The sequence below is a fragment of the Vulpes vulpes genome, chromosome X, assembly GCF_048418805.1.
Source record: "Vulpes vulpes isolate BD-2025 chromosome X, VulVul3, whole genome shotgun sequence".
NCBI lineage: Eukaryota > Metazoa > Chordata > Mammalia > Carnivora > Canidae > Vulpes > Vulpes vulpes.
Window position 1 is genome coordinate 24,429,299 of NC_132796.1, and position 26,700 is coordinate 24,455,998.

Below are 26,700 nucleotides of genomic sequence, written 5' to 3' on the forward strand. Positions count from 1 at the left end.
GGCTCAGAGGAGTGAAGGGACTTGCCAAAGCAGTGAGCACATTGATACAGATGGCATTCAGTTTCAGTGCTTCTAAGTCTCTACTATTTTTTCCACAGTGCCACACTTGTTGGAAAGATAAGTGGTGATGATGATGTTGATGATGATGATGATGATGATAACTTTAATAATTGTGCAGAGCCTGGGATTTAGAATACCATTACTACCCAATAGTAATTGTATTTAGTAGTAATTGTATTTAATAATACACATATCTTATCTCTAACGCTGGGAGAGGGACCCAAGGGATGGGGACAATGTGTGAAAAGCTCTGGGAAGAATGTAACAAGTAGACTGTATAGTTATAAATGGCATTCTGTATTCCAACAATTTATTTGGCTTTGTTTTTTAGAGATAGTTTTTAAAATATGTTCCAATGATTACAGCCAGAAAGTATTTGTGATATAAAGCTGTAATGCCAAAATAGTGATGACTTCTCTCCTCTTGGGTGTAAGAAAAATCTGATTTGTAAATTCAGGTATGATAATCAAAGTAAAAAGGACTGTGTGACATAAACTTATCCTAATTGGCTAGAAATCTTTTTGCTTTTTTCATTTTAGATTCTTGCCATAGGTAAGAAAAGATTACATGGAGCCATAGAATCAGGAGGACAAAATCATGTCTACTATTAATAGTTCCAAAATTAAAAAGCCATATATACTATAGCATAACTGGAATTTTAAAAACTGTTTATGAAAATAAGTTAGAGTTTAAATAACTAAATCAAGGTTAGGCAACTTATAAGTAGTAGAAGTTGGATTTAAACCCCATCTACTTCACCTTAGCACCATGCTCTACTTAAACACTTCCAAAGGTGATAGGGGTTTCCCTGATTTGAGGTTTGATAAATTGGCCAACTGTTGGTGTTAGGATCATGCTATAACTGTAAGTTTTTAGATTCACCTAAATGATTCTTAGCCATATAAGTCTTAGGGCACAGGTGAATTAGTCAGGAATTAATTTTAGGAGTCAAAATTTAAAAATATTAAGCCCATATTAATTATAGCTCACATATTTCAGTCTTTTATATTTTTGTTTCCTTTTTGTGCATAAACACAAATTTAATATTTTTAACTTTTTATTTCTGTCAAAATAAATTTTTTAGTGCTGATTTTCCTGGTTTTGTGTTTATAAGTATCTGATTGAATTAAGGATTTTTATTTGAGTTTACCAAGCAAAGTACTTAAATCAAAATCCAAAAGCTTATCTGTTTTGTTTCCTATAATTTTGGACAATAACTAGACATAATAGTTTCTTAATATTTATTGAGTGAATGTGCAGAATAAATATACATTTATTATTAGTACTGATTTGCGCATCAAATGCTTTTTCAGCCAGTAGACTATGGAAAAGTATTTCCTTTTTGAAGAAATGCTCAAATCCTGATATATCTTTCTTTTTAATACAGTGTCTTTCTAAAGCCTCTGAGTGTTTAAGGGTATTATTGAATATATGCCACTAATGCTTAACAGAAAATCTGTTAAATCTTAAGCATTGATATGTACTACCGCACGTAATGTGTTTTCCCAACTAATGATGAAGAAAATATAACTCTCAGGATGAGAAAGTATACGGTCTCCTAAAGGTAGCCAGCTACAGCTGACCTCCTCTTTAGAAGTTAACTACTTGTTGACTGATTTCAGATGGCTTAAAATGGAATAACTGGGAATATTAGAATCTAGGTCTATTAGATTTGCATTTTCCAGAAGCTAGATCACATATTTTCATGTCAACAGCAGAGGTGTAACAGAGAAAGAAGAGATGTGTAAGTACCGATTCAAGCACCTGCTTCATGACTTATCACATCCCATTGGCCCAAGCAGGTCACATGGGAGACTGAGACTCAGAATGGAGGTTACATGGCAAAGGGTATGGATATAGGCAGAAGTGAAGAACGGGACCATTAATAAAACCAACCTACTATACAAGCCTAACTAATTGAATCTATTCTCATAAAATATGTCTGGCATTTCCACCATAACCTTCTGATCCCTTCTGTGAATCTTAAAAGACAGTCTACCTTAAACACACACACATGTGCACATGTGCACATGCACACACACAGACTTTGTTCATTTTCTGCTTATCATACACTTTGGTAGTGCAGTTCATTAGCTAAAATATTTCTGTAGAGACTAGCAAAAGAATAGCAGGCTTTTCATAGAAATACCACATGGAATGACCTTTGTGTTCAGTATACAAGAAAATATTATCCACATGGCATTTATCAAATAAAATTTGTGTGTGGACATTTTATTTACAAGCATACATTGCAAGAAAAGCACATATTTTAAAAATAAAAATGAGCTGATCATTCTACAAACATTCCAGTTGCCTATTATAATGAAATTGTGTGTTGTGTCATTCTTAAAGTAATGGAGATGGTATTTGCATATCAGTTTAATTGCTTTGGATTAAACATTGAAAGATGAGAGCCAAGAGAGTTTATTAAGCTGAAATGAGGGCAAATGATAAAAAAGTGATATTATATCAACACCACATCTGGATATCTGTTGCCATTTCCATTTTAAATCCTAAATTGCAATGTTTCTTAAAATTATTGAATGTCTGTCTTGAAATATAATAAAAAATTAAAAGGTTAATGCATAAATTGTGCCTGATAAATACAATTTGATTTGCAAACCAAGCTAGTTTTCTCTACCATGTTAATATTTCTTTGTTCTTAATGTACTAGACTGTAAGCTTTTGAAGGATATACTGTCTCATTTACTTCTGTGTTTTAAGGGCTTTGACATAGTCTGTCCTGAAATAGGGGCTCAATAAATGTGTGTGAATAAATGAATGAATGAATGAATGCATATATGCAAGGTATGGCGACCCCCTCATATCCACTATTAAGCATTTTAGGTGAATGGTTGGGCACTGCTGGTTTTGATTGGTCTTCTTCCCCTTTCCCCCGGGAATCATCATTCATTAAATACATAAAGTCCTTCAACCATCTACAGTGAAGTAGGCTAAATGGAGTGGAGCATGTGCCAGGCAACTTCTTTTGTAAATCAAGGAGTACCCTGTTAGGATGTTTGATTTGGGGCTTATATTAGAAACTATTATTTGTTTGCTGTATCCACAGCATCATAAAACTGATCTCACATCATTTTATAAATCAACGATAATGCATAACTCATTTATTTGCATTAGAGAATGAGCACCACTTCTAAGTGTCCCTGTTCCTTACCAGAGTTATTTCACATTTGCCAGATTGCCTGTATTGTTAGATCATCTAAAACATTCCCTTTAAATGTGGTGAGAACAACTCCAACATTTCAGTTATTCTGGAGAATTTATTTTATGGAATATCTAAGCAGCTTACAAATACTGTCTTCTTTAATCCTTACAACAACTATGTAAAAAAGTTTCCACTGACCATCTCCAATTTGCAGATGAAGAAATTGAGGCACAGAGAGGTTAAGTGACTTACCTACAGCCCTACACCTAGCAAGCACCAGGACCAGGTTTTGAAATTAGACAGTGTGGCTCCAGAGAGTTGTGATGAGTGCATAGGTGAAAGTTTTCCTAAGGCCCCTGAAAATGAAGTATTTTATATGATACATCTATTTGGTTGCTGTTGGTTTATATATTTAATTGTGTTAAGAAAAAAAACCCTCACAACATAAAATTTACCAGCTAACCCATTTTTATGTATACAGTTCAGTAGTATTAGGTGTGTTCACACTGTTAGATATCAAATCTCTAGAACTTTCTCATCTTTTAAAACTGCAAAAATTCACACTGACCAATAATTCCCCATTTTCTACCATCTGCTTTTAATTCCTGTCATCCCAAACCTAGTACCCCAATCTAATAAAACTCCATCAGACTACTATCACATGATATAATAAGAGCTAAATGGAAACAGGAAAACACTGTTTTATTTGCATAGATGAGTGTATGCCCAGAATGCAAAACTTTTAAGAAATACAAATGCACAAGAAATGGGGTAAGGAGAGTCTTACTCATTTTTCTTCTTGTTGTTCATCAGTTTGGCTTTAAAATTTTGTAGAAGAAATTTTTTCTGCTCTGTTATATTTCATCAGAATGACCTATGACTGGGTCATAACTTTAGGAATATTTTCTTGGTTTAAAGCCAAGAAAACAACAAAAAAAAAAACCCTGCATTTAATTTTCTTGTTTCTTACACGTATCATTTTAACCTCTGCTTAAAGAGAAATTACATTTAAATACTGATAAAAATACTACTATTATGTATATCAGATTTTTACAATAATAATTCCCATTCACTATTCTTTTGATGTTTTAAAGAGACTATTGTGGCATTCAATACACAGAATATAAATATGTATTACATATATTTAGGATTATACATATATAGCAAATTTTCAATCAAATAAAAATACTAATGCTATAAAGTTCATGCAAAGTTATACAATCTATGTTTGAAGAAATAAAAATCTGAAAAGGATTCTTATATCAAAGTACATTTTCAATTCTTATTTTTCTTTATACTTACTACTATATTTGATCCATAAATAATCTTTTGAAAGAGTTTGAAGGGGGCTGTAATAAGGGATGCTACAGAAATAGACTCAGATTCCAGAGCAATGGTAAAGCATTACACTACGAGCACAGAATGGAAAGGAGGTTCCACTTAAGGTCTCCACCAAAACATGGGAGCAAGGAACAATCCAGCACATCAGGAGCACCAGTGGTTTAAATGCCGCCAAAGTCACAACTGTGAATGGGGAAATGGTAGATAATGGATAAGACAGACAAGCCAAACCTACGTCAAAAAAGACCTCAAATAGCCAAACAAAATAGTTTGAATTTAATTCTATATAGAATTCCCCCATGCAGGGAAAGGTATTTGGTAATGCATTGTGACACCTGATGAAATGTCACAGATGAAAATGTTTTATTGGAAATCTATTTGCTAGTGTTAGGACACATTCTGCCCCCTACTTTATCATAGTGTTACCTTACATTTGGTTGTCTGGCTGTTAAGAAGAAAGTCTGACTCTACCTCAGAAACTAATAATATACTATATGTTAATTAATTAAATTGAAATAAGATTAAATTTTAAAAAAGAAGGAAGTCTGAGAACTTCTCTAAGAATCCCTCAAAACCCATAAACCCAATGGAAGTAGTTAGGGGTAAGAGTATGCAGATAGATTTTGTTCTTAAAAGTATTTAAAACTAATTGGTAATTAATTCAGTTACTTTCTGAATTATTCTAACACCAAACAGTCAAGACACTGGTAGGCTCAGGGAAGTGATGAATGCCATCATACTTAAGCATGAAAAATGAAAGATGTTTACCAATCATCTAAGTGGATGTCTGAAATAGCAAACATTACAATAAAATAAAGTCTTTTAACAAAAGCAGATGTTTAACCAATATATTTTATTTATTTTTTATTTATTATTTTTAATAAATTAATTTTTTATTGGTGTTCAATTTACCGACATACAGAATAACACCCAGTGCTCATCCCATCAAGTGTCCCCCTCAGTGCCCCTCACCCACTCACCCCCACCCCTCGCCCTCCTCCCCTTCCACCACCCCTAGTTTGTTTCCCAGAGTTAGCAGTCTTTATGTTCTGTCTCCCTTTCTGATATTCCCCACACATTTCTTCTCCCTTCCCTTATATTCCCTTTCACTATTATTTATATTCCCCAAATGAATTAGAACATACACTGTTTGTCCATTTCCGATTGACTTACTTCACTCAGCATAATACCCTCCAGTTCCATCCATGTTGAAGCAAATGGTGGGTATTTGTCGTTTCTAATGGCTGAGTAATATTCCATTGTATACATAAACCACATCTTCTTTATCCATTCATCTTTCGATGGACACCGAGGCTCCTTCCAGAGTTTGGCTGTTGTGGCCATTGCTGCTATAAACATTGGGGTGCAGGTGTCCTGGCGTTTCATTGCATCTGAATCTTTGGGGTAAATCCCCAACAGTGCAATTGCTGGGTGTAGGGCAGGTCTATTTTTAACTCTTTGAGGAACCTCCACACAGTTTTCCAGAGTGGCTGCACCAGTTCACATTCCCACCAACAGTGTAAGAGGGTTCCCTTTTCTCCGCATCCTCTCCAACATTTGTGGTTTCCTGCCTTGTTAATTTTTCCCATTCTCACTGGTGTGAGGTGGTATCTCATTGTGGTTTTGATTTGTATTTCCCTGATGGCAAGTGATAGGGAGCATTTTCTCATGTGCTTGTTGGCCATGTCTGTGTCTTCCTCTGTGAGATTTCTCTTCATGTCTTTTGCCCATTTCATGATTGGATTGTTTGTTTCTTTGGTGTTGAGTTTAAGAAGTTCTTTATAGATCTTGGAAACTAGCCCTTTATCTGATACGTCATTTGCAAATATCCTCTCCCATTCTGTAGGTTGTCTTTTAGTTTCGTTGACTATATCCTTTGCTGTGCAAAAGCTTCTAATCTTGATGAAGTCCCAATAGTTCATTTTTGCTTTTGTTTCTTTTGCCTTCGTGGATGTATCTTGCAAGAAGTTACTGTGGCCGAGTTCAAAAAGGGTGTTGCCTGTGTTCTCCTCTAGGATTTTGATGGAATCTCCCCTCACATTTAGATCTTTCATCCATTTTGAATTTATCTTTGTGTATGGTGAAAGAGAGTGGTCTAGTTTCATTCTTCTGCATGTGGATGTCCAATTTTCCCAGCACCATTTATTGAAGAGACTGTCTTTCTTCCAATGGATAGTCTTTCCTCCTTTATCGAATATTAGTTGACCATAAAGTTGAGGGTCCACTTCTGGATTCTCTATTCTGTTCCATTGATCTATGTGTCTGTTTTTGTGCCAGTACCACACTGTCTTGATGACCACAGCTTTGTAGTACAACCTGAAATCTGGCATTGTGATGCCCCCAACTATGGTTTTCTTTTTTAAAATTCCCCTGGCTATTCGGGGTCTTTTCTGATTCCACACAAATCTTAAAATAATTTGTTATAACTCTCTGAAGAAAGTCCATGGTATTTTTATTGGGATTGCATTAAACGTGTAAATTGCCCTGGGTAACATTGACATTTTCACAATATTAATTCTGCCAATCCATGAGCATGGAATATTTTTCCATCTCTTTGTGTCTTCCTCAATTTCTTTCAGAAGTGTTCTATAGTTTTTAGGGTATAGATCCTTTACCTCTTTGGTTAGGTTTATTCCCAGGTATCTTATGTTTTGGGGTGCAATTGTCAATGGGATTAACTCCTTAATTTCTCTTTCTTCAGACTCATTGTTAGTGTATAGAAATGTCATTGATTTCTGGGCATTGATTTTGTATCCTGCCACGCTACCAAATTGCTGTATGAGTTCTAGCAATCTTGGGGTGGAGGCTTTTGGATTTTCTATGTAGAGTATCATGTCATTGGCAAAGAGGGAGAGTTTGACTTCTTCTTTGCGAATTTGAATGCCTTTAATGTCTTTTTGTTGTCTGATTGCTGAGTCTAGGACTTCCAATACTATGTTGAATAGCAGTGGTGAGAGTGGACATCCCTGTCTTGTTCCTGATCTTAGGGGAAAGGCTCCCAGTGCTTCCCCACTGAGAATGATATTTTCTGTGGGCTTTTCGTAGATGGCTTTTAAGATGTCAAGGAAAGTTCCCTCTATCCCTACAATCTGAAGAGTTTTGATCAGGAATGGATGCTGTATTTTGTCAAATGTTTTCTCTACATCTAATGAGAGGATCATATGGTTCTTGGTTTTTCTCTTGCTGATATGATGAATCACATTGATTGTTTTATGAGTGTTGAACCAGCCTTGTGTCCCGGGGATAAATCCTACTTGGTCATGGTGAATAATTTTCTTAATGTGTTGTTGGATCCTATTGGCTAGTATCTTGTTGAGAATTTTTGCATCCATGTTCATCAGGGATATTGGTCTGTAATTCTCCTTTTTTGTGGGGTCTTTGTCTGGTTTTGGAATTAAGGTGATGCTGGCCTCATAGAACGAATTTGGAAGTACTCCATCTCTTTCTATCTTTCCAAACACCTTTAGTAGAATAGGTATGATTTCTTCTTTAAACGTTTGATAGAATTCCCCTGGGAAGCCATCTGGCCCTGGACTCTTGTGTCTTGGGAGGTTTTTGATGACTGCTTCAATTTCCTCCCTGGTTATTGGCCTGTTCAGGTTTTCTATTTCTTCCTGCTCCAGTTTTGGTAGTTTGTGGCTTTCCAGGAATGCATCCATTTCTTCTAGATTGCCTAATTTATTGGCATATAGCTGTTCATAATATGTTTTTAAAATCATTTGTATTTCCTTGGTGTTGGTAGTGATCTCTCCTTTATCATTCATGATTTTACTAATTTGAGTCTTCTCTCTCTTCTTTTTAATAAGGTTGGCTAATGGTTTATCTATCTTCTTAATTCTTTCAAAGAACCAACTCCTGGTTCTGTTGATCTGTTCCACAGTTCTTCTGGTCTCAATTTCGTTGAGTTCTGCTTGAATTTTAATTAACTCTCTTCTTCTGCTGGGTGTAGGGTCCATCTGCTGTTTTTTCTCTAGCTCCTTTATGTGTAAGGTTAGCTTTTGTATTTGAGTTCTTTCCAGTTTTTGAATGGATGCTTGTATTGCGATGTATTTCCCCCTTAGGACTGCTTTTGCTGCATCCCAAAGATTTTGAACAGTTGTATCTTTATTCTCATTAGTTTCCATGAATCTTTTTAATTCTTCCTTAATTTCCTGGTTGACCCTTTCATCTTTTAGCAGGATGGTCCTTAACCTCCACGTGTTTGAGGTCCTTCCAAATTTCTTGTTGTGATTTAGTTCTAATTTCAAGGCATTATGGTCTGAGAATATGCAGGGGACGATCCCAATCTTTTGGTATCAGTTCAGACCCGATTTGTGACCCAGTATGTGGTCTATTCTGGAGAAAGTGCCAAGAAAGTGCACTTGAGAAGAATGTGTATTCAGTTGAGTTTGGATGTAAAGTTCTGTAGATATCTGTGAAATCCATCTGGTCCAGTGTATCATTTAAAGCTCTCGTTTCTTTGGAGATGTTGTGCTTAGAAGACCTATCGAGGGTAGAAAGAGCTAGATTGAAGTCACCAAGTATAAGTGTATTATTATCTAAGTATTTCTTCAGTTTGGTTATTAATTGGTTTAAATATTTGGCAGCTCCCACATTCGGGGCATATATATTGAGGATTGTTAATTCCTCTTGTTGGATAGATCCTTTAAGTATGAGATAGTGTCCCTCTTCATCTCTCACTACAGTCTTTGGGGTATATTTTAGTTTATCTGATATAAGGATGGCTACCCCTGCTTTCTTTTGAGGGCCATTTGAATGGTAAATAGTTCTCCAACCTTTTATTTTCAGGCTGTAGGTGTCCTGTCTAAAATGAGTCTCTTGTAGACAGCAAATAGATGGGTCCTGCTTTTTTATCCAGTCTGAAACCCTGAGCCTTTTGATGGGGTCATTTAGCCCGTTCACGTTCAGAGTTCCTACTGACAGATATGAGTTTAGTGTCATCATGATATCTATTCAGTCCTTGTTTTTGTGGATTGTTCCACTGGACTTCTTCTTAAAGGGGAATTTTAAGAGTCCCCCTTAAAATGTCTTTTGCAGAGCTGGTTTGGAGGTCACATATTCTTTCAGTTCCTGCCTGTCTTGGAAGCTCTTTATCTCTCCTTCCATTTTGAATGAGAGCCTTGCTGGATAAAGTATTCTTGGTTGCGTGTTCTTCTCATTTAGGACCCTGAATATATCCTGCCAGCCCTTTCTGGCCTGCCAGGTCTCTGTGGAGAGGTCTGCTGTTACCCTAATATTCCTCCCCATAAAAGTCAGGGATTTCTTGTCTCTTGCTGCTTTAAGGATCTTCTCTTTATCTTTGGAATTTGCAAGCTTCACTATTAAATGTCGAGGAGTTGAATGGTTTTTATTGATTTTAGGGGGGGGGATCTCTCTATTTCCTGGATCTAAATGCCTGTTTCCCTTCCCAGATTAGGAAAGTTTTCAGCTAGGATTTGTTCAAATACATATTCTGGCCCTCTGTCCCTTTTGGCGCCCTTGGGAACCCCAATTAAATGTAGGTTTTTCTTCCTCAGGCTGTCGTTTATTTCCCTTAATCTGTCTTCATGGTATTTTAATTGTCTGTCTCTTTTTTCCTCAGTTTCCTTCTTTGCCATCAACTTGCCTTCTATGTCACTCACTCGTTCTTCCACCTTGTTAACCCTCGGTGTTAGGACTTCTAGTTTGGATTGCATCTCATTCAATTGATTTTTAATTTCTGCCTGATTGGATCTAAATTCTGCAGTCATGAAGTCTCTTGAGTCCTTTATGCTTTTTTCTAGAGCCACCAGTAGCTGTATAATAGTGCTTCTGAATTGGCTTTCTGACATTGAATTGTAATCCAGATTTTGTAACTCTGTGGGAGAGAGGACTGTTTCTTTCTTTTGAGGTGAGGTTTTCCTTCTAGTCATTTTGCTCAGTGCAGTGTCCAAAAACAAGTTGTATTGGGAAAAGGAGAAAGAGAGAGAGAGAGAAGGAAAGAAAAGAGAAAAAGAAAAAAAGGAAGAAAAAAAGGAAAAAAAGAGAAGAAAAAGAGAAAAAGAAAGAAAGGTGAAAAAAAGGGGTGGGGGAAGCAATCAGAAATCAAAAAGAAAAAAAAAAAAACCCGGGGGAGTATCTTCCGATTGTGTATACTTTAAGTCCCTTGACTTCCCCTGGAACTGGTCAGTCTAGCTGGTCTTCTGGGGGAGGGGCCTGTTGTGCTGATTTTCAGGTGTCAGCACTTGGGGTAGCTGTTCTGCCCCCTGCCTGGTGCAGTGCTCAGTGGGTGTTGTTTACCCAGTGAGGCCCCTGGAGGAACTACAACCCTAGTGGCAGCGGCAGCTCTGGAAACCTGGATTCAGCCCCCGCAGGAACTCCGGGGCTCTCCGTCTGCAGGGGCCTGGCGGCTCCGGGCGGGGCCGCTGATCTGCTCAGCTCCGGGCAGGAGTGTCCTTGCTGTCCTGGGCCCTCCCGGTCTCTGCCTGTCCCGGGGGAGGCCGGATCCTGGGCTGTGTCCCGGCGCCCTGTGCTCCCGGTCTGCACTGTTGGATTCGAGCTCCCGGCTGCACAGCCGCCTCTCCGCGGAGCGTCCGCCCGAGCCCCTCCAAGCTCCTCCCAGAGCTGCGCAGCCCCCTCTGCACGGAGCCTCTTCCTCTGCCGGAGCAGCGCAGCCCCCTCTGCGGAGCCGCCGCCCGAGCCCCTCCGAGCTGCTCCGGGCCCCGCCGTGCGCGCTGCAGCCCTTAGGGAGCTCGGCGCGCTCTCCCCCCAGCGCGCAGGTGCCTGTTAGTGTCCCAGGGAGCCCGAGGGCATCCGCTCCCTCCTGGGGTCCTGCTCTAACCCCCTGCGGGCCCCTTTCCGCCCAGGAAGATTGGTGCAGCTCCTGCTTCTCCAGGACGGAGCTCTCCTGTCCTGGGGACACTCGCCCCGGCCTCAGCCCGGCTCCTCGCGGGGCCCCTCCCCCTTGGAGGCCTTTTGTTTCTTTATTTCTTTTTCCCCCTCTTCCTACCTTGATAGAAGCGGGAACTCTTCTCACTGTAGCGTTCCAGCTGGTCTCTCTTTAAATCTCAGGCCGAATTCGTAGGTTTTCAGAATGGTTTGAAGGTTATCTAGGTAATTTGGTGGGGACAGGTGATTTGGGGACCCTACTCTCCCGCCATCTTGCCCCTCCTCTGTTTATTTTTATTGGTGTTCAATTTGCCAACATATAGAATAACACCCAGTACTCATCCCATCAAGTGCCCCCCTCAGTGCCCGTCACCCAGTCACCCCCACCCCCCGCCCACCTCCTTTTCTACCACCTCTTGTTCGTTTCCCAGAGTTAGGAGTCTCTCATGTTCTGTCTCCCTTTCTGATATTTCCCACTCATTTTTCTCCTTTCCCCTTTATTCCCTTTCACTATTTTTTATATTCCCCAAATGAATGAGACCATATAATGTTAACAAATATATTTTATGATGTTTCCAATAGCTCATTCTTTTCAAACTTCAATTCCAAAAACTCCTGAAGGTGACATTTTTGTCACCTAAATAAGTATTTTATTTTATTTTTTAAAAGATTTATTTATTTGAGGAGGGGAGAAGCAGACTCCCTGCTGAGGGCAGGGCTCTGCCTCAGGACCCTGAGATCATGACCTGACCAGAAAGCAAGAGTCGAATGATTAACCAACTGAGCCACTCAAGTGCCGCTACTTATAATAAGTGTTTTAAAAGTATTATCCACATTTATGAATTCACTTAAATTGGGGAGGAGGGGGTTTTAATGTAGCCATTAAGTTTCTTACTGTACACTGCTATCATAAGATATACTGTTTATGAGCTGCAGAAATCATTTTAAATTAGCAGCTATATTAAAGATATTTTCATATCACAATTATTTATTCTTGTCTCTATAATTCCCTGTTGTAGTTTGTTTCATCAGTTCATCTAAACTTAACAATTTTCATTTACTTGCCTATTATAAGTCAAGAAACTTTTGCCTTTTCTCTCTTGTGATTATTATCTTGTCTGATGGGGACAAAATAATTGAGACAGAATAGAGGAGCAAGAGGCAGATAGCAGGTGCATTTGTATATTATGAAATGTTTGCAAAATAATAAGCACCACATGAATAATGCATTTGAATAATATTGTCTGGCAAATGATATTGAGTCATATATCCAAATCATTCCTCAATTACTGAAGAATGAAATTACAAGTGCCTAATGCATCCAGTTTTATCAGACAGAGAGAGAATTCAAAATGTGGGGCATCTAGGTAGAGTAAAAAGGCTACTGTTTATTTAATAGAAGATTAAAATCTCTATATCTATATATGTCTATAGCTGTACCTATATCTATGTACTTTGAAAAATCTAAAAGATGTGTACATGTATAATTTATACGTTTAAAAGTCTAGTGTGGTTTTTTTTGAATAATTAAGTTCCTGTGGCATATTTGCTGTTGATTCCAAGGTTGGCTTTTATGTAATGTAACAATACTGTTATTTGAACTAACATTATTATTGTTTATTTTAAGCATAAATACTTGTTTATTTCTTTCAAATATTTAATATTTATATTAAAATACTTCAATTTCAACATTTAATGTCTTACATTAACCTTGACAATAAACTTAACAAGTGATTATTCCTATTCATAGTTTACAGATAAAGAAATGGAGACTCAGTGAAGTAAGGATATAGGCTTAAAGTTGGCAAATTGCAGAGCTGGGATATTGACCTGATGGTGGTTAACATCAAAGTCCATCCATTCATTTGTTTTTTCATTAAACCATTTCCCTGTTTTTATATCAAAAGCACTAGGTTGTGCTTCTGTATGGTTTGTATACCCAGCAGTTCAAATACTGAGACATTAAAGATGAAGTAAAAATTCAGAAACCCTTTGCTTCAATGTTTTTGTCTTGCGTTTTTTAGAAACAGAAAGAAAAGTGATGTAAGATCTAGGATTCTGGAGTAGTTGATGTGCTTCTCTTCATTTTACCTTTTGACTGGTTTGCTGTCTGCTCACTAAGTGGATGTAGCTGAGCTGTCCGGGAGACTGCAGTTGCCACAGCCACTGGGCCCTGCAAAATTCTCAACTGTGCCTGCTGCTTGGGCTGTGGCTGTGAGGCAGGGGACAGCTATACTGTTTGCCCAGGATGGCTCTGCTCCAATGTTTTCTGGCTCTCCACAGAGCCTAGAGGCACCACCACTGCTGCCTGAGGCTGCAGAAAACTTCCTGCTCCAGGGAGGTTAAGGACAATGTCTTGCTGAGCAGATGAGGCTGCTCTCTGACCAGATGAACCTTCTGCACTTGAACCCTGTGGCACTGGCTGCTGAGGACAGGAAGTTGTGGGCTGTTGACTAGGAGTAGTGGGTTGCTGAGGTTGTTGTGGAATCAACTGATAAAGCCACTGTTGCTGAGGCTGCTGCTGGGTGTTCTAAAGGAGAGAACTTTCTGGAAGCTGGAGTACAGTTACTGGCCTAATATTTGAGGCAATTTTTAAAATAAATTGAACACCTACTTGAGAAGGAGCCTGTGGTTGCTGAGCTCCCGAGGGCAGGCTACTGGGCTTGGTTCCCGAAGGAGCTGTGGTCCCAGAGGTAGAGCCCTGCCCAGGACCAGATCCACTCCCCAAAGCCTGGACTCCATAACGAGGGCCCACCACTTTGATGATGTTGTGGCCACTGGAGTCGGCTGTGACTGAGGTGGCCGGGCCGCTTTGTGATGAGCTGGTAGACAAAGGTGGCAGGATATGTGCTAACTCGATTCACTTCCACAGATGATTTCTGGGAAGGGACAAGACCCTGGGTGGTTAGGGTTTTTTGCGATTAACTGGTAGTTGAAAATGTGGCTGGAGGTAGAGTGCTAACTTGAATCACATCTGTAGATGGTTTCTGGGAGCTGACTGTGACTTGGGGTGCCAGGGTTCTTTGTGATAAGCTGGTAGTAGACAAAGCAGCTGGAGGAAGCTGGCACACTCGAATCACATCTGTAGATGATTTCAGGGAGCTGGCTGTGACTTGGGGGGCCAGGGTTCTTTGTGATGAGCTGGCAGTGGACAGAGTGGAGGCAGGAGCCATGCTAACTCAAACCATATCCATAGAAGATTTCTGGGAGCTGGTTGTGACTTGGGGGGCCAGGGTTCTTTGTGATGAGCTGACAGTAGACAAAGTGGCTGGAGGAAGTGTGCTAACTCAAATCACATCTGTAGATGATTTCTGGGAGCTGGCTGTGACCTTGGGGGTAAGGGTTCTTTGTGATGAGCTTATAGTACACAAAGTGGCTGGAGGAAGTGTGCTAATTTGACTCACTTCCATAGAGGATTGCTGGGGGCTGGCCGTGACCGGGGTGGCCAGAGTTCTTAGTGATGAGCTGGTACTGTGCAAAATGGCTGAGGAAGCATGCTCACCCGAATGACTTCCACAGAAGGTTTCTGGGAGCTGGCAGTGCCTTCGGTGGCCAGAGTTCTTTGTGATGAGCTGCTGGTGGACAGAGATGCTTCAGGATGTGTGCTAACTCGAATCATTTCAGTAGATGATTCCTGGGTGCTGGCTGGGACTTTGGGGGCCAGTGGTCTTTGTGATGAGCTGCTAGTGGATGAAGTGGCTGGAGGAAGCACACTAACTCGAATCGCATCCACAGAGGGTTTCTGGGAGCTGGCGGTGCCTTGCATGGCCAGAGGTCTTTGGGATGAATTGGGAGTGGACAAAATGGATGGAGGAAGCGTGCTAACTCGAATCACTTCTGTAGATGATTCCTGGGAGCTGGCTGTGACTTGGGGGGCCAGTGGTCTTTGAGATGAGCTGGTAGTGGACAAAAAAGCTGGAGGAAACGTGCTAATTCGAATCGCATCCGTAGATGATTTCTGGGAGTTGGCTGTGACTTTGGGGGCTACTGCTCTTTGTGATGAGCTGGTAATGGTTGAAGTGGTGGCAGGAAGTGTGATATCTCGAAACACTTCCAAAACTGATTCCTGGGAGCTGGCTGTTACTTTGGGGGCCAGCGGTCTTTGTGATGAGCTGGTAGTTGATGAAGTGGCTGGAGGATACACTCTAACTTGAATTGCATCCACAGAGGGTTTCTGGAAGCTGGCAGTGCCTTGCGTGGCCAGAGGTCTTTGTGATGAACTGGTAGTAGACAAAATGGTTGGAGGAAGCGTGCTACCTTGAATCACTCCTGTAGATGATTTCTGGGAACTGGCTGTTACTTGGGGGGCCAGTGGTCTTTGTGATGAGCTGGTAATGGATTCAGTGGTGGCAGGAAATGTGATATCTCGAAACACTTCCAAAGCTGATTCCTGGGAGCTGGCTGTTACTTTGGGGGCCAGCGGTCCTTGTGATGAGCTAGTAGTTGATGAAGTGGCTGGAGGAAGAACACTAACTCGAATTGCTTCCACAGAGGGTTCCTGGGAGCTGGCGGTGCCTTGCATGGCCAGAGGTCTTTGTGATGAGCTGGTAGTGGACAAAATGGTTGGAGGAAGCGTGCTACCTTGAATCACTTCTGTAGATGATTTCTGGGAACTGGCTGTGACTTGGGGGGCCAGCACTCTTTGTGATGAGCTGGTACTGGATGAAATGGCTGGAGGATGCACTCTAACTTGAATTGCATCCACAGAGGGTTTCTGGAAGCTGGCAGTGCCTTGCGTGGCCAGAGGTCTTTGTGATGAACTGGTAGTAGACAAAATGGTTAGAGGAAGCGTGCTACCTTGAATCACTCCTGTAGTTGATTTCTGGGAACTGGCTGTTTCTTGGGGGGCCAGTGGTCTTTGTGATGAGCTGGTAATGGATTCAGTGGTGGCAGGAAGTGTGATATCTGGAAACACTTCCAAAGCTGATTCCTGGGAGCTGGCTGTTACTTTGGGGGCCAGCGGTCTTTGTGATGAGCTGGTAGTTGATGAAGTGGCTAAAGGAAGCATACTAACTCGAATCGCTTCCACAGAGGTTTTCTGGGAGCTGGCGGTGCCTTGCGTGGTCAGAGGTGTTTCTGACAAGCTGGTAGTGGTCAAAATTGTTGGAGGAAGACTGCTAATTCGAATCATAGCCGTAGGTGATTTCTGGATGCTGGCTGTGACTTTGGGGGCCAGTGGTCTTTGTGATGAGCTGGTAGTGGGTGAAGTGGCTGGAGGAAGCACACTAACTTGAATCGCATCCACAGAGGGTTTCTGGGAGCTGGTGGTGCCTTGCGTGGCCAGAGGTCTTCGTGATGAACTGGTAGTGGACAAAATGGTTGGAGGAAGCGTGCTATCTTGAATCACTTCTGTAGTTGATTGCTGGGAGCTGGATGTTACTATGGGGGCCAGCGGTCTTTGTGATAAGCTGGTAGTCCATGAAGTGGCTGGAGGAAGCACACTAACTTGAATTGCTTCCAAAGAGGGTTTCTGGGAGCTGGTGGTGCCCTGCGTGGCCAGAGGTCTTTGTGATGAACTGGTAGTGGACAAAATGTTTGGAGGAAGCGTGCTATCTTGAATCACTTCTGTAGATGATTCCTGGGAGCTGGATGTTACTATGGGGGCCAGCAGTCTTCGTGATGAGCTGGTAGTCGATGAAGTGGCTGGAGGAAGCACTCTAACTCGAATCGTATCCACAGAGGGTTTCTGGGAGCTGTCGGTGCCTTGCATGGCCAGAGGTCTTTGTGATGAGCTGGTAGTGGATAAAATGGTTGGAGGAAGAGTGCTAATTCGAATCATAGCCATAGATGATTTCTGGGAGCCAGCTGTGAGTTTGGGGGCCAGTTGTCTTTGTGATGAAGTGGTAGTCGATGAAGCGGGTGGAGGAAGCACACTAACTTGAATCGCTTCCACAGAGGGTTTCAGGGAGCTGGTGGTGCCTTGCGTGGCCAGAGGTTTTTTTGATGAACTGTTAGTGGATAAAATGGTTGGAGGAAGCATGCTATCTTGAATCACTTCTGTAGATGATTTCTGGGAACTGGCTGTTATTTTGGGGGCCAGTGGTCTTTGTGATGAGCTGGTAGTCAATGAAGTGGCTGGAGGAAGCACACTAACTCGAATCGCTTCCACAGAGGGTTTCTGGGAGCTGGCTGTGCCGTGCGTGGCTAGAGGTGTTTGTGAGGAGCTGGTAGTGGTCAAAATGGTTGTAGGAAGAGTGCTAATTTGAATCATAGCCCTAGATGCCTTCTGAGAGCTGGCTGTGACTTTGGGGGCCAGTCGTCTTTGTGATAGGCTGGCAGTCAATGAAGAGGCTGCAGGAAGTGTGATAACCTCGATCACTTCCATAGCTGATTCCTGGGAGCTGGCTGTGACTTGAGGGGCCAGTCCTCTTTGTGATAGGCTGGCAGTCAATGAAGAGGCTGCAGGAAGTGTGATAACCTCGATCACTTCCATAGCTGATTCCTGGGAGCTGGCTGTGACTTGAGGGGCCAGTCCTCTTTGTGATAGGCTGGCAGTCAATGAGGTGGCTGGTGGAAGCATACTAACTCGAATCGCATCCACAGAGGGTTTTTGGGAGCTGGTGGTGCCTTCCGTGGCCAGAGGTGTTTGTGAGGAGCTGGTAGTGGTCAAAATGGTTGGAGGAAGACTGCTAATTCGAAGCATAGCTGTAGGTGATTTCTGGATGCTGGCTGTGACTTTGGGGGCCAGCAGTCTTTGTGATGAGCTGGTAGTGGATGAAGTGGCTGGAGGAAGCACTCTAACTCGAATCGCATCCACAGAGGGTTCCTGGAAGCTGGCAGTGTCTTGCATGGCCAGAGGTCTTTGTGATGAACTGGTAGTAGACAAAATGGTTGGAGGAAGCGTGCTATCTTGAATCACTTCTGTAGATGATTTCTGGGAGCTGGCTGTTACTTTGGGGGCCAGCGGTCTTTGTGATGAGCTGGTAGTCGATGAAGTGGTTGAAGGAAGCACTCTAACTCGAATCGCATCCACAGAGGGTTTCTGGGAGCTGTCGGTGCCTTGCATGGCCAGAGGTCTTTGTGATGAGCTGGTAGTGGACAAAATGGTTGGAGGAAGAGTGCTAATTTGAATCATAGCCGTAGATGATTTCTGGGAGCCGGCTGTGAGTTTGCGGGCCAGTGGTTTTTGTGATGAAGTGGTAGTCGATGAAGTGGCTGGAGGAAGCACACTAACTCGAATCGCATCCACAGAGGGTTTCTGGGAGCTGTCGGTGCCTTGCATGGCCAGAGGTCTTTGTGATGAGCTGGTAGTGGACAAAATGGTTGGAGGAAGAGTGCTAATTTGAATCATAGCCGTAGATGATTTCTGGGAGCCGGCTGTGAGTTTGCGGGCCAGTGGTTTTTGTGATGAAGTGGTAGTCGATGAAGTGGCTGGAGGAAGCACACTAACTCGAATCGCATCCACAGAGGGTTTCTGGGAGCAGGCCGTGCCTTGCATGGCCAGAGGTCTTTGTGATGAACTGGTAGTGGACAAAATGGATGGAGGAAGTGTGCTATCTTGAATCACTTCTGTAGAATATTTCAGGGAACTGGCTGTGATTTGAGGGGGCACGTGTCTTTGTGATGAGCTGATAGTCGATGAAGTGCCTGGAGGAAGCACACTAACTCGAATCGCTTCCACAGAAGGTGTCTGGGAGCTGCTGGTGTCTTGCTGGTGTCTGGCTGTGACTTTGGGGGCCAGTGGTCTCTGTGATGAGCTTGTAGTGGATGATGTGGTTACCGGAAGTATGATAACTCGAATCACTTCCGTAGCTGATTCCTGGAAGCTGCCTGTTACTTTGGGAGCCAGCGGTCTTTGTGATGAGCTGGTCGTGGAAGTGGTGTCTGGAGGAAGCAAATTAAGTTGAATCGCTTCCACAGAGGGTTTCAGGGAGCTGGCGGGGCCTTGTGTGGCCAGAGGTCTTTGTGATGAGCTGGTAGTGGACAAAATGGTTGGAGGGAGCATGCTAATTGGAATCACTTCCGGGGCTGATTCCTGGGAGCTGGCTGTAACTTTTGGGGCCAGTAGTCTTTGTGATGAGCTGGTACTGGATGAAGTGGCTGGAGGTAGCACACTAACTGGAATCGCTTCCACAGGTGGTTTCTGGGAGCTGGCGGTGCCTTGCGTCACCAGAGGTCTTTGTGATGAGCTGGTAGTGGAAAAAGTGGCTGGAGGAAGCGTGCTAACTTGAATCCCTTCTGTAGATGATTTCTGGGAACTGACTGTGAGTTGGGGGGCCACTGCTCTTTGTGATGAGCTGGTAGTGGATGAAGTGGCTGCAGGAAGTGTGATAACTCGAAACACTTCCGAAGGTGATTCCAGGGAGCTGGCTGTTACTTTGGGGGCCAGCGGTCTTTGTGATGAGCTGTTAGTGGATGAAGTTGCTGGAGGAAGGACTCTAACTTGAATCGCCTCCATAGAGGGTTTCTGGAAGCTGGCGGTGCCTTGCATGGCCAGAGGTCTTTGTGGTGAGGTGATAGTGGACAAAATGGTTGGAGGAAGCGTGTTACCTTGAATCACTTCTGTAGATGATTTCTGGGAACTGGCTGTTACTTTGGGGGCCAGTGGTCTTTGTGATGATCTGGTACTAGATGAAGTGCCTGGAGGAAGCACACTAACTCGAATCGCCTCCATAGAGGGTTTCTGGAAGCTGGCGGTGCCTTGTGTGGCCAGAGGACTTTGTGATGAACTGGTAGTGGACAAAATGGTTGGAGGAGGCGTGCTACCTTGAATCACTTCTGTAGATGATATCTGGGAACTGGCTGTTACTTTGGGGGCCAGTGGTCTTTGTGATGAGCTGGTAGTGGATGAAGTGGCTGGAGGAAGCACACTAACTTGAATCGCATCCACAGAGGGTTTCTGGGAGCTGCCTCTGTCTAGGGCAGCCAGTGGTCTTTCTGATGAGCTGGTAGTGGATGAAGTGGCTGCAGCAAGCACACTAACTCGAATCACTTCTGTAGATGATTTCTGGGAGCTGGCCATGACTTTGGGAACCAGGTTTCCTTCTGATAAACTGGTGGTGGACAAAGTGCCTGGAGGAAGCAGAGTTACTTGAATCAATTCCATAGAGGGTTTCTGGGAGCTGGCGGTGCCTTGCATGGCCAGAGGTCTTTGTGATGAGCTTGTACTGGACGAAGTTGCTGGAGGAAGCGTGCTATCAGGAATCACTTCTGTAGATGATTTCTGGGAGCTGGCTGTGACTTCGGGGGTCAGGGTTCTTTGTGATGAGCTGGTAGCAGACATGGTGGCTACAGGAAGTGTGATAACTGGTATCACATTCTTCGATGACTTCTGGGAGTCGGCCGTTTCTTGGGTGGCCAGGTTTTTTTGTGATGAGCTGGTAGTGGATGAAGTGACTGCAGGGAGGGTGCTAACCTGAATCACTTCTGTAGCTGACTTCTGGGAGCAGGCTGTGACTGTGGGGGCCAGCGGTCTTTGTAATGAGCTGGTAGTGCATGAAGTGTCTGCAGGAAGCATACTAATTTGAATCGCTTCTGTAGATGATTTCTGGGAGCTGGCCATGACTTCGGGGACCAGGTTTCTTTCTGATGAACTGGTGGTGGAGAAAGTGGCTGAAGGAAGCACACTAAGTCGAGTCACTTCCATAGAGGGTTTCTGTGAGCTGGCAGTGCCTTGGGTAGCCAGAGGTCTTTGTGATGAGCTGGTAGTGGACAAAGTGGCTGGAGGAAGCGTGGTAACTCGAATCACATCTGTAGATGATTTCTGGGAGCTCGTTGTGACTTTGGGGGCCAGGGTTCTTTGTGATGAGCTGGTAGCAGACAGGGTGGCAGCAGGAAGTGTGCTAACTCGAATCACTTTTGTAGATGATTTCTGGGAACTGCCTGCAACTTGAGGGGCCAGTGGTCTTTGTGATGAGCTGGTGGTGCATAAAGTGGCTGCAGGAAGTGTGATAACTCGAATCGCCTCTGTCGCTGATCCCTGGGAGCAGGCTGTGACTTTGGGGGCCAGCGGTCTTTGTGATGAGCTGGTAGTGGATGAAGTGGCTGCAGGAAGCACACTAACTCGAATCCCTTCTGTAGATGATTTCTGGGAGCTGGCCATGACTTGGTGAACCAGGTTTCTTTCTGATGAACTGGTGGTGGACAAAGTGGCAGGAGGAAGCGCACTAACTCGAAGCACATCCATAGAGGGTTTCTGGGAGCTGGCAGTGCCTTGGTTAGCCAGAGGTCTTTGTGATGATCTGTTCATGGACAAAGTGGGTGGAGGAATTGTGCTAATTCGAATCCCATCCATAGGTGATTTTTGGGAGTTGGCTGTTACTTTTTGGGTCAGGGTTCTTTGTGATGAGCTAGTAGCAGACATGGTGGCAGCAGGAAGTGTGATAATTCGAATCACTTCTGTTGATGATTCCTGGGAGCTGGCTGTGACTTGGGGGGCCAGCGGTCTTTGTGATGAGCTGGTAGTGGACAAAGTGGCTGGAGGAAGCGTGGTAACTTGAATCACATCCGTAGGTGATTTCTGGTAGCTGGCTGTGACTTTGGGGGCCAGTGGTCTTTGTGATGAGCTGGTAGTTGATGAAGTGGCTAGAGGAACCATACTAATTTGAATCGCTTCCTCACAGGGTTTCTGGGAGCTGGTGGTGCCTTGCATGGCCAGAGGTCTTTCTGATGAGCCGGTAGTGGACAAAATGGTTGGAAGAAGCATGCTAACTCGAATCCCCTCTGTAGATGATTTCTGGGAACTGGCTGTTACTTGTGGGGCCAGAGGTCTTTCTGATGAGCTGGTAGTGGACAAAGTGGCTGGAGGAAGCATGCTAAATCGAATCACATCCGTAGATGATTTCTGGTAGCTGGCTGTGACTTTGGGGACCAGCGGTCTTTGTGATGACCTCGTAGTGAATGAAGTGGCTGCAGGAAGTGTGCTACCTTGAATCACTTCCATAGATGATTTTTTGGAGCTGGCTATGACTTTGGGGGCCAGTGGTCTTTGTGATGAGCTCGTAGTGAATGAAGTGGCTGCAGGAAGTGTGCTACCTTGAATCACTTCCATAGATGATTTTTTGGAGCTGGCTGTGACTTTGGGGGCCAGTGGTCTTTGTGACGAGCTGGTAGTGGATGAAGTGGCTGGAGGAAGCACGCTATCTCGAATCACTTCCATAGAGTGTTTCTCAGAACCGGTGATGCTTTGGCTGGCCAGTGTTCTCTGTGTTGAGATGGCAGTAGAGTAAGTGGCTGCAGGAAGTGTGATAACTTGTATCACATCCTTCAATGATTTTTGGGAGCCGGCTGTGTCTTGGCGTGCCAGGTTTTTTTGTGATGCGCTTGTGGTCAACAAAGTGGCTGGAGGAGGCACGCTAACTCGAATCACTTCCATAGAGGGTTTCTGGAAACCAGCGGTGCCTTGGGTGGCCAGGGTTCTCTGTGTTGAGCTTGTAGTGGAGTAAGTGGCTGCAGGAAGTGTGATAACTGGTATCACATCCATCGATGATTTCTGGGAGCCGGCCATGTCTTGGGTGGCTAGGTATTTTTGTGGTGAGCTGGCGGTGGATGAAGTGGCTGCAGGGAGGGTGTTAACTCGAATCACCCCCATAGATGATATCTGGGAGCTGGCTGTGACTTGAGTGGCCAGGGTTCTTGGTGATGAGCTGGTAGTGGGTGAAGTTGCTGGAGGAAGCACACTAACTTCAATCACCTCCATAGAGGTTTTCTGGGAACGAGTGGTGCCTTGCGTGGCCAGGGTTCTCTGTGTTGAGCTGGTAGTACAGTAAGTGGCTGTAGGATGTGTGATGACTGGTATCACATCCATCGATGATATCTGGGAGCCGGCCATGTCTTGGGTGGCCAGGTTTTTTTGTGATGAGCTGGTAATGGATGAAGTGGCTGCAGGGAGCGTGGTAACTCGAATCACCCCCATAGATGATTTCTGGGGGCTGGCTGTGACTTGAGTGACCAGGGTTCTTGGTGATGAGCTGGTAGTAGACAGGGTGGCTGCTGGAAGTATGGTAACTCGATTCACTTCCACAGAGGTTACCTCGGAATTACCTATGTCCTCAGTGGCCCTGGTTCTTTGTGGTGAGCTGGCAGTAGACAGGATTGCTACAGGAAATATGCTAACTGGATTCACTTCCAGAGATGATACCTGGGAAAGACCTGGTAGCTTAGAAGCAAGAACAGGAGATGGAGATTTAAGAAAGCTGCTTCCTTGCAATGGAGTAAAACTGTCACCTGACAAATTCTTTCCTGAGCTCGAGGGAAGTTTGATGGTTGTAGATGGATGTCTGACTCCCTTCCCCAGGACTGAAGACTGAACTGACAAGATCTTAGGCTGTTCTGTTTCTTTCTCTGGAGGAAGTCTGCTGGGGCTGGCTGATCCACTGGAGCTGTATGATGACGTGGTGACCGGACACTGGGCCTTCTGATGGACCAAGACCTCTGACTGAATGATTACAACCTCAGTATCACTCTTGGAGCCAGGAAGCACATTATTTGAATGGTCATCTGTGGAAGGGTGTGGAGGAGACATCGGTCTCTCATTTCTGACTTTTTTACGTCGCTTTCTTTTTCCAGAGATAAGTGGATCATTAAGCGACTTCATGAAGGTTGCCTTTGTTGTCTGAGACTCATCACCACCTTCATATCCAAATACAGAATCATCTTTTACCTCATGGGCTGGCAAGACTGTTGATTTTGAGTAATCATATTTAACAAACTTCTCCCATTTGACATATTTCTGCACATCCACTTCAGAAGGGACGGCCAAGTCATAGGGTCTCTGTTTCCATGTATCTACAGAATAACCTGCTTTAGAAATTATGAAGTCAGAATTCTCACTTGTTTTACTCTCTTTGCTTTTTTTGAAAGAAGTCAATACTCTCAGCTCAGGAGGAGGTAGGTATTGAGACAGCTCCTGCTGGCGAGTCAGAGAGGGTGCAGAATACCTCTTGAAGCTCCTTTTCATAGGGCGAGTGTTCATCTTCTGCTTGTTATAGAGCAGCCTGTTTGCAGCGCAGGCTACTGATATAGAAGGATCAAGACACAGGGGTTCGGCGGTAGCCAAGATCAGCTGGCTCTCAAGCAACAGTTTCTCTTCCTCGGTCCACTGCTGGCCATCGCTGGTTATGGACTGCACATCACAGGCTAAAGTCTGCATCGTGGGGTGCAGGAGAACGTGCCTGGTCTGGTAGCCGGCAGGCTCCCCGTGGCTGCACTGCCTGTAGTCCCGTACCTGTGCTATGACACACCCACAGTGGAAAATGTTAACCTGAGATTGTTCCAGGAGATCCACCAGGGCAGGAGGCAACTCTTCAGCATCCAGGTATTCAAGCAGTTCGCCTTCCTCATAAGGCAGCCGAATGGTCTCCGAGCACGAGCCCTGCTTCCCCTCCAGCATCAGCGAATATCCCTCCCCTCCTGGGTGTAGGTTGACCACTAAACACGCCAACGACTCTCTCCTAACCAGCTTCTCTAACAAGTTCGCGTTGCTTCTCAGTTCCTCCGTAGCCTCGGGCTCTTTCCCACACTCTTCCACATAGATGTCATAAAGCTTTTCATACAGAGATGCTGCCCCACTCGACGAGCATTTCCTTTTAGGAGGCCTCTGCTGGGCACTCGCGATGACATAGTCCGCACGGTCCAGAGCTCGTTCTACAGCCTCTTGCATCGTGCTGCAAAAGGGGCCCTACAAAGAAGAGAAAACCCACGCGCCCTGAGGCCTCTACTTACCGTCTCTCACGTCAGAGTCTTAAAGTGCCGCAACTACACAGCGGGAGCCACTAGTTTAACTTAAAAATTGATACTAAGAAACCCGCCAACAAGAAAGTAACATACGGAATTTTCGCAAGTCCCCTCAAATACCTGTATCTGGACAGGCTGAAGCCTCTGCGCCGGGCCTTGCCTCAGTCAGCCTCCCGTCGCTGCCCTCGATTAGGCCGGAAGTCGACGCGGAGGGGTCAGACTCCACTGCGTTTTGTGCGCCTGCGTGTTCCCTCAGGCAGCACCTTCCGCCTCCTTGGCGTGTCGCGTTCAGTGGCATGCACTTCCTGTTGTGGTGCGTGCACTTCCTGTTGTGGTGCGTGCACTTCCTGTTGTGGTGCGTGCACTTCCTGTTGCCGAGCTGGGGCCCGCGTCTTCGCACAGCCAATGTGGTTCTACAGGATAATAACAGAAACCATTTCTTGAAAGTGATGCAGTGTCTCTCTTTACTTCTCATAAATCAAAGAACAAAAAAAAATCACACTTGTAAATATGTCCTTTCTCCCTTTTCTTTGCATTTTTTAGTTTTTTTTGTTTTTGTTTCTACTTCATCAGAGCAAGTAATATTTATTTTATTCTTACAACTCTAATACTTAATACTGCCTTTATTTTAGTAACAGATCATCAATTAAGTATGCTCACTACTAAAACTTCTCTAAATCCTTCTCAATCATTACACTTTAAAATTTTCATTTTCTACTTGTAGGAAGCATTTATATGTATTGTATTTTCTAAGATTCTTTTTTTATTTTTTTATTTTTTTTATTTTTTTATTTTTTAGATTCTTTTTTTAATGTTTAAAACTTTGCTGGTAATATAATCTTGGGTCATACTCTGTCCTTTCCTTTAGATTCTTGAAAATGTTACTTTGCTGTTGTGGTTTGTGTTTTCATTTTTTGGTAAGTGTCTTGGCCTTTTTCTCTGGAAGTTCAGAAAATATTATTTTTTGTTTATTTTAATTTCATATAGTTAGCATACAGTGTTATATTAATTTCAGGTGTACAATGTAGTGATTCAGCAATTCCATACATCATCCAGTGTTCATCATGATAAGTTCGGTCCTTAATCCCCATTGCCTTTTTAACCCGCTTTCCCCTCTGATAACCATCAAATTGTTCTCTGTAATTAAGAATCTGTTTCTTGATTTGTCTTTTTTTCCCTTGCTCATTTGTTTTATTTCTTAAACTCCACATATGAGTGAAATCATATTGCATTTGTCTTTCTATGACTGACTTAGTTCCCTTAGCATTATATTTAGTTCTTTCCATATTGCTACAAATGGCAAGATTTAATTCTTTTTATGCCTGAATTATATCTATATAGATATATATTTCACATCTTCTTTAAACACTCATCAGCCAGTGGACTCTAGAGCTGCTTCCATAGCTTAGCTATGGTAAATAATGCTCCTGTAAACACAGGGGTGCATGTATCCCTTTGAATTACTATTTTTGTGTTTTTTTGGTAAAAAACCAGTAGTGCAATTACTGGATCTTAAGGTATTTCCATTTTTAACTTTTTGAGGAACCTCTGTACTGTTTTTTCACAGTGGCTTCACCAGTTTACTTTCCCACCAACAGTACAAGAGAGTTCTT

The 26,700-nt window shown here is 43.4% G+C and overlaps 1 protein-coding gene and 1 pseudogene across 2 annotated transcripts in view; one reads left to right on the forward strand and one right to left on the reverse strand.

The window, feature by feature from the left end:
- IL1RAPL1 (interleukin 1 receptor accessory protein like 1) overlaps positions 1-26,700 on the forward strand; it is a 1,371,532-nt gene that overhangs the window by 767,901 nt on the left and 576,931 nt on the right. The window lies entirely within an intron of this gene.
- On the reverse strand, positions 13,464-25,013 carry LOC112919031 (transcription factor SPT20 homolog pseudogene; annotated as a pseudogene).